The sequence below is a fragment of the Dendrobates tinctorius genome, unplaced genomic scaffold (assembly GCF_039654945.1).
Source record: "Dendrobates tinctorius isolate UK_male_01 unplaced genomic scaffold, ASM3965494v1 ptg000060l, whole genome shotgun sequence".
NCBI classification, from domain to species: Eukaryota; Metazoa; Chordata; class Amphibia; order Anura; family Dendrobatidae; genus Dendrobates; species Dendrobates tinctorius.
Window position 1 is genome coordinate 5,400,632 of NW_027361728.1, and position 12,755 is coordinate 5,413,386.

At 47.2% G+C, this 12,755-nt stretch overlaps 1 protein-coding gene across 1 annotated transcript in view; it reads right to left on the minus strand.

Annotated features, from left to right (window-relative positions):
- Positions 1–12,755, minus strand: part of LOC141092478 (probable cation-transporting ATPase 13A4) — a 349,711-nt gene that overhangs the window by 84,357 nt on the left and 252,599 nt on the right. The window lies entirely within an intron of this gene.

Below are 12,755 nucleotides of genomic sequence, written 5' to 3' on the forward strand. Positions count from 1 at the left end.
CCTAATCAAGGATGAACTAACTAGAAGTCTAGTACATTCAACAGCGTGTTCATACGGAGTATCTGTTATGTCTGATGAAGAAATTTACACTTTCAAATACATTTGATGCTTAAAGGTAATCTGTCAGCAGGTTTTTCAATGCAATTTTCGGAACAGCATGATGTAGGGGCACAGAGCCTGATTTCAGTGATGTGTCACTTACTGGACTGATTGGTGCAGTTTTGATAGAATCCCTGCTTTATCTGCTGTAGATGTAGCAGTGCTCAGAATGCTGAACTGTATATAACCTCACCCACACCCCTGATTGGCAACTGACTGACAATGCACAGGGTAAACAGGAAGCTGCCAATCAGTGGTTGGGGTGGGGTTACACAGATTAGTGTTACTATCCAGCACATGATATCTAGTCATATAGTGACAATCTAATACTGATTAATCACTCATCCTATTGAAACTACAGCACTCAGCCTAATAATTAGTGATACATTACTGTAATCAGGATTTCTTGTTCTATATTATGCTACTCTCATTCCGACAAACAGTGTTCTATGAGAGATATGCAAATCACACTGTCCAATCTATCAGCGCATTTTTGAATCTATGTCTAAACACGTCATATAATAGAAGGTTCAAATGGCATGTATGAAGGACATATTTGCCTCCACTAGAGACATAAGGCTGTAGTTTGGGTGCAGCAATTAATAGGTCCTATATCTAAGATCTTTTCAGTTGTGTTTCTACAATAGTAACACCTGAATGTAAATTAGGGTGCAACAAGATTGCACCTGCATTTTTCGTCCTTAAATATAGGATATTGAGGCGATACATTACATTTTTTTATTTTATGCACTTTGACAAGCACTTTTTGCACAATATAGCACTTTTTCAATTTTTTAACGGATAAATAAAAGCTACGTTTTATTTCAAGTATACCAATTTGCTATCTGAATACTCTCATATTATATAGCAGAAACCTGCTGACTGATTCCCAAATACCTGCTGACAGACCTCATTCTGATGTCTGTTTCTTTCCTTGTATATAAAAACATGGACTGTAGTTCTGTGTTTTGGATCTGAGTTTCATCAGTTTTGGTCATTGTTTCAGTTATTACCATCAGTGTTTCATCAGTAATTTTTCACTGATTAAAAAAATAAATAAACTACAAAGCCTCTGCTACAAATTACAATATTAACCACAGACATCACATTCTCTCTGTGATTTTTATGGAATGTCAAGAGTGAGCAAAGTAGTAATCAAAGCAAAAGGTGGCTACTTTAAAGAACCTAGAATATGACATATTTTCAGTTGTTTCACACTTTTTTGTTAATTATATAATTCCACATGTGTTAATTCATAGTTTTGATGCCTTAAGAGTGAATCTACAATTTTCATAGTCATGAAAATAAAGAAAACTCTTTGAATGAGAAGGTGTGGCCAAACTTTTGGTCTGTACTGTATATATATACACACTAGCTATGAACCCGTTTTATGCCTGGGTGGTGAGCATTTTTATTGGTATATGGTCTCCCATCCTGGTATGTGCTGCCCCCCTCCTATCCTGGTATGTATGGCACCCCTCATCACTATCCTGCTATGCATGGCCCCCTTATCCCTATCCTGGTATGTATGGTACCCCTCATCCCTATCCTGGTATGTATGGTACTCCCTCATCCATATCCTGGTATTCATGATTATCTCACCCACCAATCCTGGTATACATGGTACCCTCACCCCCCAATCCGGGTATGCATGGTCCCCTCACCCCCCAATCCTGGAGTGCATGGTCCCCTCACCCCCCAATCCTGGAATACATGGTCCCCTCACCCCCCAATCCTGGTATGCATGGTCCCCTCATACCTCAACCCTGGTATGCATGGTCCTCCCTCATCCCTATCGTAGGATGTATGGTACTCCTTCACCCGCCAATCCTGATATGCATGGTTCCTTCATTCCCAATCCTGGTATACATGGCACTCCTTACCTCCCAATTCTGGTATGCATGGTCCCCTCACCCCCTATCCTGGCATGCATGGCCCCTCACCGCCTTATCCTGGTACGCATGGTCCCCTCACCCCCCTATCTTGGTATGCATGGTCCTCTCACCCCCAAATCCTGGTATGCATAGTCCCCTCACCCCATATCCTGGTATGCATGGTCCTCTCACCCCCCTATTCTGGTATGCATGGTCTCTTCACCACCCAATCCTGGTATGCATGGTCCCCTCACTCCCAATATTGGTATGCATGGTCCCCTCACCCCCAATCCTGGAATGCATGGTCCTCTCACCCCCAATTCAGAATGCATGATCCCCTCACCCCCCAATCCTGGTATGCATGGTCCCCTCACCTCTCAATCCTGGAATGCATGGTCTCCTCACCCCCCAATCCTGATATGCATGCTACCCCTCACCCCCCAGTCCGGGAATGAATGCTACCCCTCACCCCCCAATCCTGGTATGAAAGGTCCCCACACCCCCCAATCCTGGTATGCATGCTACCCCTCACTCCCAATCCTGGTATGCATGGTCCTCTCACCCCCTATCCTGGAATGCATGGTCCCCTCACACCCTATCCTGGTATATATGCTACCCCTCACCCCCTCCACGTATGCATGGTCCCCTAACCCCCCTATCCTGGTATGCATGGTCCCCTCACCCCCCTATCCTGGTATGAATGGTCCCCTCACCCCCAATCCTGGTATGCATGGTCCTATCACCCACCTGTCCTGGAATGCATGGTCCTCCTCACCTCCCAATCTGGGAGTGCATGGTCCCCTCACCCCCCCAATGCCGTGATGTCTGGAGAGGGCATGTTGTGGAAAGTGAGGACTGTGCAAGCGCCGAGTCCGGCACCACAATACGCCCACTGCAGACATCACAGCCCAACATTGTAATGATCAGGTATTGACGTGGGGTCTCGCCGTGATATCAGGAGAGGGCCCGCGTCAATACCCGATCATTAAGTTGTTGTTCCGTGATGTCTGGAGAGGGCGTGCTGTGGTGCCGAACTTGGCACATGCGCAGTCCTCGCTTTCTGGCGCCATTTTCTTTAAGATATACTGCAGTGTGTCTTCTACAAACAGGCGGGGGCCTGTGCCTGCTGTCGGGGGCCTGTATGGGCCTCTCGGGGGTCTATGCGGGCCTGCCAGGGCCCTGTGCGGGCCTGCTGGGGCCTGTAAGGGCCTGCCGGGGGCCTGTGCCAGCTGTCGGGGGCCTGTACGGGCCTCTCGGGGGGGCTTATGTGGGCCTGCCAGGGCCCTGTGCGGGCCTGCCGGGGCCTGTATGGGCCTGCCGGGGGCCTGTGCTGGCTGTCGGGGACCTGTATGGGCCTCTCGGGGTCTATGCGAGCCTGCCAGGGGCTGTACAGGCCTGCTGGGGGCCTGTGCCGGCTGTCGGGGGCCTGTACGGGCCTCTCGGGGGTCTATGTGGGCCTGCCAGGGGGCCTGTACGGGCCTCTCGGGGGTCTATGCGGGCCTGCTGGGGCCCTGTGCGGGCCTGCCAGGGCCTGTATGGGCCTGCCGGGGGCCTGTGCCGGCTGTCGGGGGCCTGTACGGGCCTCTCGGGGGTCTATGCGGGCCTGCCAGGGCCCTGTGTGGGCCTGCCGGGGCCTGTATGGGCCTGCCGGGGCCTGTACGGGCCTGCCGGGGGCCTGTGCCGGCTGTCGGGGGCCTGTACGGGCCTCTTGGGGGTCTATGCGGGCCTGCCGGGGCCCTGTGCGGGGCTGCCGGGGCCTGTACGGGCCTCTCAGGGGTCTATGCGGGCCAGCCGGGGGTCTTGTGCGTGTGCAGGCATCGTCCGATGGGACTACAAGTCCCATCGGGCGATGCCTGCTACAAAGACAGTGATTGACACATTAGCCAATGATGGGACAGTAGTAGTGCCATCATCCGGCTAATGTGTTGAATGTTAAAAAAACAAAAATAAACCATACTACATACATACTACATTCATACAACATACATACTACATACATACAACATATATACTACTTTCATACAACATACATACATACTACATACTACATACATACTAAATACATACTGCATACTACATACATACAACATACATACTACATTCATACAAAATACATACATACTACATACTACATACATGCTTCATATATACTAAATTCATACAACATACATACATACTACATACTACATACATACTACATACATACTACATTCATACAACATACATAGATACTACATACTACATACACACTTCATATATACTACATTCATACAACATACATACTACATACATACAACATATATACTACATTCATACAACATACATACATACATTGGAGATAGCAGCGCAATATGTGAGCGAATGCCATAGACTGCGAGAAAGAGAACTATGATATGCCATGGACTTCTATGGCACCCACCCTGGATATGCCCCAATCCCCCATCCACCTTCCCTATGCCATGGACTTCTATAGCCTCATCCTGGATCTGCCCCCATGCCCCCATCCACCTTCCCTATGCCATGGACTTCTATAGCCACATCCTGGATCTGCCCCATCCACCTTTCTTACAGCCCCTTCCCAACATCCCTACAGTCCCTATCCCTATTCCCTTCTGTACACCTGCTTTGGCAAAACTAATGTGTATTTAGTCCTGCCTATAAAGCTTCTTTGAATCTTGAATCATACATACATACTACATACATACAACATATATACTACATGCATACAACATACTGTGGTGTAATGACCACTGTGTCCACTAGGGGGCGCTGTGTGGATGTCCCAATAGAACGGATGAGTGGCAGAATCCTGAAGGATAGTTATGTATCTCAAAGTGGGTGGCTTTGAGATGGAGACTTGTGTATGTGTGATCAGCAATATCATGGCTGAGGTGTTGTTTCTATATAAGGGAGAAGTCTTCAGGTAACTAGAGAGATGGGCGGGTTCTGTTACCTACAAATCCACCCCGGGGTGTGTCTGATAACACCTATAGTAAAAGGCTATGTGAGTATGTGAAGGACCTGTGATGAGGTCATAGCCATGTGACCTGGTGGGCGTGGCTACGGACCATATATGGTGGCCAGGGTAGGTCACATGGGTGAATGCTGGGACCTGATTGCTCCAGTTTGGAAGGTCCTGTGAGGAGAAGGAACTCCTGGCTAACAGCCTGTGGAGTGGCTGTGTGTGTAATGGCGGCCAGTGTCTGAGAGTACCTGAGGAGTGAGTGGGTGTCTGCAGCCTGGAGAAACAGCCATGTGGGAACCCTGACGTGGGTGAGATAAGGATGAGGCTGAATAGCCTGTATAATGGACGTTATGCTGTAATGCTCTTTATATTGATGTGGTTTATGCTGCATAATAAACCTCATGGACTATGTTATGGCTTATGAAGACCCGTGCTGGATCTGTTTTGTGGCTGCTGAGCAAGTATCCCCTACTTAAATTACAGCGCTACCTCACAATTGGTGGAGAATGCAGGCAGTGGTGTAGCCTTGTTGCTGGGAGCAACGGATAAGGACTGCAAAATTCGGTGGCAAAGAGCAACGCTGAGCCAGGAGGACTGACGGTTGTGGAAGCCGTGTGATGTGCTGCTGACCGGCCATGTGTGAGCAGAACCTGTGACGGCCTGCAAGTGGGGAAGCCACTGTCCGGCTGTGGTTCTGGAAACAGTGGGGTGGCCTAGTGAGTAAGGCACTGTCCGGATCGGTGAGCCCAGTGCTGCTGCTTCCCCAGGAGAAAGAGACTGGTAATTGCTAGTGTGCCTCTGCGAAGAAGAGGCACCCGAGGACCTGTGTGGGCAACACAGGAGAAACGGACTGGTGTTCGTGTGGTACTGACCTGGGTCAATGAGTAAAACGGTGACCCGTGTGGCCGACACAGGTATCGGACAGGTGTTCGTGTGGTACTGACCTGGGTCAGTGAGGAAGACAGTGTACCTGGAGGGTTCAGTGAGGAAAGGTCCTGGAGGGTCAGCCCTGGGAGCAGAGTCGGATCCTAGGGGCATGTGCTGTGACCTTGGACCTGGTGAGGCGCGAGTGTTGGGCAGTCTCAGGTGGAGACAGTTGTCCTGAAGAGCATCCGCCGAGCCCCTGGACCTGGTGAGGCAGGTGTGTGGGGAGACCCTGGGAGGAGGGTCATTCCCTGAATTGCACCCGGTGCGCCCTGTGTGTGGGACGGTCTCAGGTGGAGACAGGAGCATCCTGGATAGCACACAGTCAGGACACGTGAGTTTTTGAGTTTTTTGTGGTGTGTTTTTTCTTCTTTTTTCTCGACTCAGCCTGCGGTGGCTCAGTGGGAGTCAAGAAGGTGACAAGCGGCTTCCGGTGGATCGGCGGATCCACGAAGACAGTGCAGCAGGAGCTGCAGTGACTCCAGCCGCTGTGTGTGTGAACAGCAGCCGGTGGTGCCGGTGATCGGTGACAGCAGGAGCTGTGGTGGTGCCAGCAAGGACTTGTCTGGTATCGTGAGAGACATAAACTGTGTGGTGTGAACTGTGGTCTGAGAAAACCGGTATAACAGACATGGGGAGATCCCAAAAGGGGGTGGAGTCCCAAAAGGGGGCGATGACCCAAATCGGGGTGGTAGCCCAAAAGGGGGTGGAGTCCCAAATTGGGGTGGTAACCCAAAAGGGGTGGGGTCTCAGAAGGAGGAGGTAACCCAAGTTGGGGTGGTGGTCCAGAAAGGGGCCGAGTTTGAAGAAATGGCAGCACTGGTTGGCTCAGTAGGTATGTCTGGGAAATTGCAGTGTTCATGTAAGTCATTTCCAGAATGTGGGATATTCTTTCCGAGTGATGACTGGCCGCAAGTGTGTACCGTGATGCTACACCGGGAAGGGATATCGGGACGGTTGGACTCAAAGAGTCAGGTGACTCTGGTAGGAACTCCTCTCACTTTCTGTCTGACCGAGAAAATGGTCCAGGTTCGCTGTGCACATGGGGTCACAGTGAACTATGCGGTAGACAGAATAATGTTTGAGGGGCTCGAAGGCAGTGAGTACCAAGGGGGCAGTATACCATCAGACTTAGTGTATGCCTTGCAGTGGGGCCGGGACTTTGTCAGGTTTGATGATATATGCCACGAGGGTGGAGACGTTCCTACTGTTGGACTAATCAATATGAAGACGCTGACGCCTCCTAACGTGGACAGGCCAGACGTAGGGGCGACTAGAGAAAGAATTGCGTTAGATGAATTTACTGACCTGACATCACCTGAAGGGTACGACAGTGTGAAATGAGAATGGTGTGGTAAACAAAAAGAGTGGAGCTGACACACCGATAGTGTCTTGGGGGTTCACCGTACGATGTGGTATGACTGTGACGTGCTGTTGCCAGTAGCCACCACTAGGACAGAATCTAGTGCTGTGCTGACTGAAACTCATGACAAAACTGACGCTGACCTGGTGGGTAAGACGGCGGAAGTAGTCACACGGTTAGTGAGTAACTGGAGGGATGACTTAATCTCTGGGGGTGACTTTGGCTCTGAGAAAGAAAGGGAGCACAGAATAGAAGGGCTAGAGAAAGATGTCTCTGAGCTCAAAGGCCACATGGTAACGTGGCAAGGACTGAATAAGGCCCTCAGAGAGGAGGTGGATGAATGTGTCAAACGAGAAAGAGTCCTGAGACAAACGGCTGAGCACAGGGTCGAGGAGCTCAAGAAAGAGATCTTGGAGCTCAGAGGTCACCTGTCCACCTGGCAAAGTGTGAACAAGAACCTAAAGGAAGAGATGGAGGAACTCGGAGGAGTAGTTAACAGTCTTCTGCGGGAGAAATTGGACGAAGACTTACCGCGGGTGAGCGTGAGTGATAGTAAGACAGAACTGACAGTAGACATAGTGGCCAAGGGTCATGAAGTGATCCAATCATGTGAAGTTGATGAGTTAAGAACTGAAGAAGACAGTCACCCGGTCGGGTCAACTGTAGTGAGGGAAGTGTCCGTGGTAAGGCCAGAGCCTCCTGGCCTGGAAGAGAGCAAGACCATGTCCTTCAAGACTATGATTGACATTCCAGAAGACATGCAAGATGCCTGTGCGGAGGAAGGTGTACATGAGGCTTTCAAAGAGGCGGTCAAGGCGTGTGAGGTGCACTGGGCACCTGAGACTCGGCAGTTAGTGATAATATCTGCCAGAAAAGATACAGCATACCGGGTAGCTGTCCTGAAAGAGATGCATTTGCAGTGTCTCCACGTCAAACAGTTGGTCAGACAGAGTAATGTGAAAGCTGCTCGACGCCTGGAGTTAACCAGGGAGGCTATGGATCGGCGGAGTTTGCGGAAAGACGTGGTTCCGGTACCCAAAGCTCTGATTGGGAGAATCATTGGAAGATCCGGGAAGGTAATGCAAGACCTTGTGAATATCTCCGGTGTGGTGAGGGTGAAGATCCCTCCTGATGATGAAGACCAGGTATCCAGTGAAGTGGGTAGAATTCCCATCATGGTGGTTGGCTCCGCGGAGAGCCTGAGAGACTTTCGGATGCTTGTAGAGTATTGAGTGGGGTACCTGCAAGAGATTGAGCACTTGAGACAGGACCGTCGGCGAATTAATAAAGAAGTACGGAATACCAGGTTGCGGCCGCCTCCAACCCAAGATGTAAGGACCCGAAGGGTTCCTCCAAGTAGTGACATGGCACGTGGCCGAAGAATGTCAGCAAGTGGCAGTTCGACGGGCTGTGCGAGGCTGAGAGACCGCAGTCCCTGTGAGACGCTGAATGGGTCAGACGCAGGCCAGACAGTAGGACCGATTAAGACTGATGACCATACCAACCGGGAGAGCCGATCAGTGGGAGAACGGTCAGGTGACAAAGCGCACTCTAGGAGGGTGGTGACTAAATAGTGTCTGATGATGCAGACAGACTGCAATTGGAGGGTCAAAGACAATGACCGATATTTTGACCACTGGGGGCGGGGGAGGCCTAACGCAGAGATAAGGCCGTATGACAGATGGAGACGCTTCTGTCGACCTGGAGGGCAATGTGTAATGAGTGCCCGGTCTCGAGATCCTGGTGTAAGATTGTGTGTTCAACCCCACAAGTTTGAACAGAGGGGCGGGTTATGTGGTGTAATGACCACTGTGTCCACTAGGGGGCGCTGTGTGGATGTCCCAAGAGAACGGATGAGTGGCAGAATCCTGAAGGATAGTTATGTATCTCAAAGTGGGTGGCTTTGAGATGGAGACTTGTGCATGTGTGATCAGCAATATCATGGCTGAGGTGTTGTTTCTAAGTATAAGGGAGAAGTCTTCAGGTAACTAGAGAGATGGGCAGGTTCTGGTTACCTACAAATCCACCCCGGCGTGTGTCTGATAACACCTATAATAAAAGGCTATGTGAGTATGTGAAGGACCTGTGATGAGGTCATAGCCATGTGACCTGGTGGACGTAGCTACGGACCATATATGGTGGCCAGGGTAGGTCACATGGGTGAATGCTGGGACCTGATTGGTCCATTTTGGAAGGTCCTGTGAGGAGAAGGAACTCCTGGCTAACAGCCTGTGGAGCGGCAGTGTGTGTAATGGCGGCCAGTGTCTGAGAGTCCCTGAGGAGTGAGTGGATGTCTGCAGCTTGGAGAAACAGCCATGTGGGAACCCTGACGTGGGTGAGATAAGGATGAGGCTGAATAGCCTGTATAATGGACGCTATGCTGTAATGCTGTTTATATTGATGTGGTTTATGCTGCATAATAAACCTCATGGACTATGTTATGGCTTATGAAGACCTGTGCTGGATCTGTTTTGTGGCTGCTTGGCGAGTATCCCCTACTTAAATGACAGTGCTACCTCACAATACATACAACATACATACTTCATACATACATACTACATTCATGCAACATACATACATACTACATACATACTTCATATATACTATATTCATACAACATGCATACATACTACATACATACAACATATATACTACAATCATGCAACATACATACATACTACATACATACTTCATATATACTACATTCATAAAACTTACATACATACTACATACATACTACATACATACTACATTCATACAACATACATACATACTACATACATACTTCATAAATACTACATTCATACAACATACATACAACATATATACTACATTCATACAACATACAGTGGGGAAAAAAAGTATTTAGTCAGTCAGCAATAGTGCAAGTTCCACCACTTAAAAAGATGAGAGGCGTCTGTAATTTACATCATAGGTAGACCTCAACTATGGGAGACAAACTGAGAAAAAAAAATCCAGAAAATCACATTGTCTGTTTTTTTTTTCATTTTATTTGCATATTATGGTGGAAAATAAGTATTTGGTCAGAAACAAGCAATCAAGACTTCTGGCTCTCACAGACGTGTAACTTCTTCTTTAAGAGTCTACTCTTTCCTCCACTCATTACCTGTAGTAATGGCACCTGTTTAAACTTGCTATCAGTATAAAAAGACACCTGTGCACACCCTCAAACAGTCTGACTCCAAACTCCACTATGGTGAAGACCAAAGAGCTGTCAAAGGACACCAGAAACAAAATTGTAGCCCTGCACCAGGCTGGGAAGACTGAATCTGCAATAGCCAACCAGCTTGGAGTGAAGAAATTAACTGTGGGAGCAATAATTAGAAAATGGAAGACATACAAGACCACTGATAATCTCCCTCGATCTGGTGCTCCACGCAAAATCCCACCCCGTGGGGTCAGAATGATCACAAGAACGGTGAGCAAAAATCCCAAAACCACGCGGGGGGACCTAGTGAATGAACTGCAGAGAGCTGGGACCAATGTAACAAGGCCTACCATAAGTAACACACTACGCCACCATGGACTCAGATCCTGCAGTGCCAGACGTGTCCCACTGTTTAAGCCTCTACATGTCCGGGCCCGTCTGAAGTTTGCTAGAGAGCATTTGGATGATCCAGAGGAGTTTTGGGAGAATGTCCTATGGTCTGATGAAACCAAACTGGAACTGTTTGGTAGAAACACAACTTGTCGTGTTTGGAGGAAAAAGAATACTGAGTTGCATCCATCAAACACCATACCTACTGTAAAGAATGGTGGTGGAAACATCATGCTTTGGGGCTGTTTCTCTGCAAAGGGGCCAGGACGACTGATCCGGGTACATGAAAGAATGAATGGGGCCATGTATCGTGAGATTTTGAGGGCAAACCTCCTTCCATCAGCAAGGGCATTGAAGATGAAACGTGGCTGGGTCTTTCAACATGACAATGATCCAAAGCACACCGCCAGGGCAACGAAGGAGTGGCTTCGTAAGAAGCATTTCAAGGTCCTGGAGTGGCCTAGCCAGTCTCCAGATCTCAACCCTATAGAAAACCTTTGGAGGGAGTTGAAAGTCCGTGTTGCCAAGCGAAAAGCCAAAAACATCACTGCTCTAGAGGAGATCTGCATGGAGGAATGGGCCAACATACCAACAACAGTGTGTGGTAACCTTGTGAAGACTTACAGAAAACGTTTGACCTCTGTCATTGCCAACAAAGGATATATCACAAAGTATTGAGATGAAATTTTGTTTCTGACCAAATACTTATTTTCCACCATAATATGCAAATAAAATGAAAAAAAACAGACAATGTGATTTTCTGGATTTTTTTTTCTCAGTTTGTCTCCCATAGTTGAGGTCTACCTATGATGTAAATTACAGACGCCTCTCATCTTTTTAAGTGGTGGAACTTGCACTATTGCTGACTGACTAAATACTTTTTTTCCCCACTGTACATACATACTACATACATACTTCATATTTACTACATTCATACAACATACATACATACTACATACCACATACATACTACATACATACTACATACACACTACATACAATCTACATTCATACAACATACATACATACTACATACTGCATACATACTTCATATATACTACATTCATACAACATACATACATACTACATACATACTTCATATATACTACATTCATGCAACATACAAACATACTACATATATACAACATATATACTACATACATACTACATACATACAACATATATACTACATTCATACAACATACATACAACATGCTACATACATACTACATACATACTACATACATACTTCATATTTACTACATTCATACAACATACATACATACTACATACCACATACATACTACATACATACTACATACACACTACATACAATCTACATTCATACAACATACATACATACTACATACTGCATACATACTTCATATATACTACATTCATACAACATACATACTACATACATACTTCATATATACTACATTCATGCAACATACAAACATACTACATACATACAACATATATACTACATACATACTACATACATACAACATATATACTACATTCATACAACATACATACAACATGCTACATACATACTACATACATACTACATACATACTACATACAATACATTCATACATTCATACAATACATACATATAGACATGCAGTGCATATAATATAGAGTACATACTCACCATCACTTGTCACTTTGTTCCCCGAAGCCAATGTCATCTGTGGAAAAATATGAAAATAACAAACAACATATATACTCCCTGATCCACAGAAATCCACGAGTGTCCCATGACGATCTCCCGTGGAGAACAGCAGCATCAGCTGATGCCACCGCTCTCTTCGGGCCCCAGGAATACAATGACGGGAGGTAGGTATCCTTCCGCACTGTATTCCTCCACCACTGTAGAAAAAAAGTCCCTAGTCTAACTTTATGGCAAAAGCTACGTGGGAACCTTCTCACACAGCAGTGCCAAAAGTGAGAGTAGCGACTTTTTTT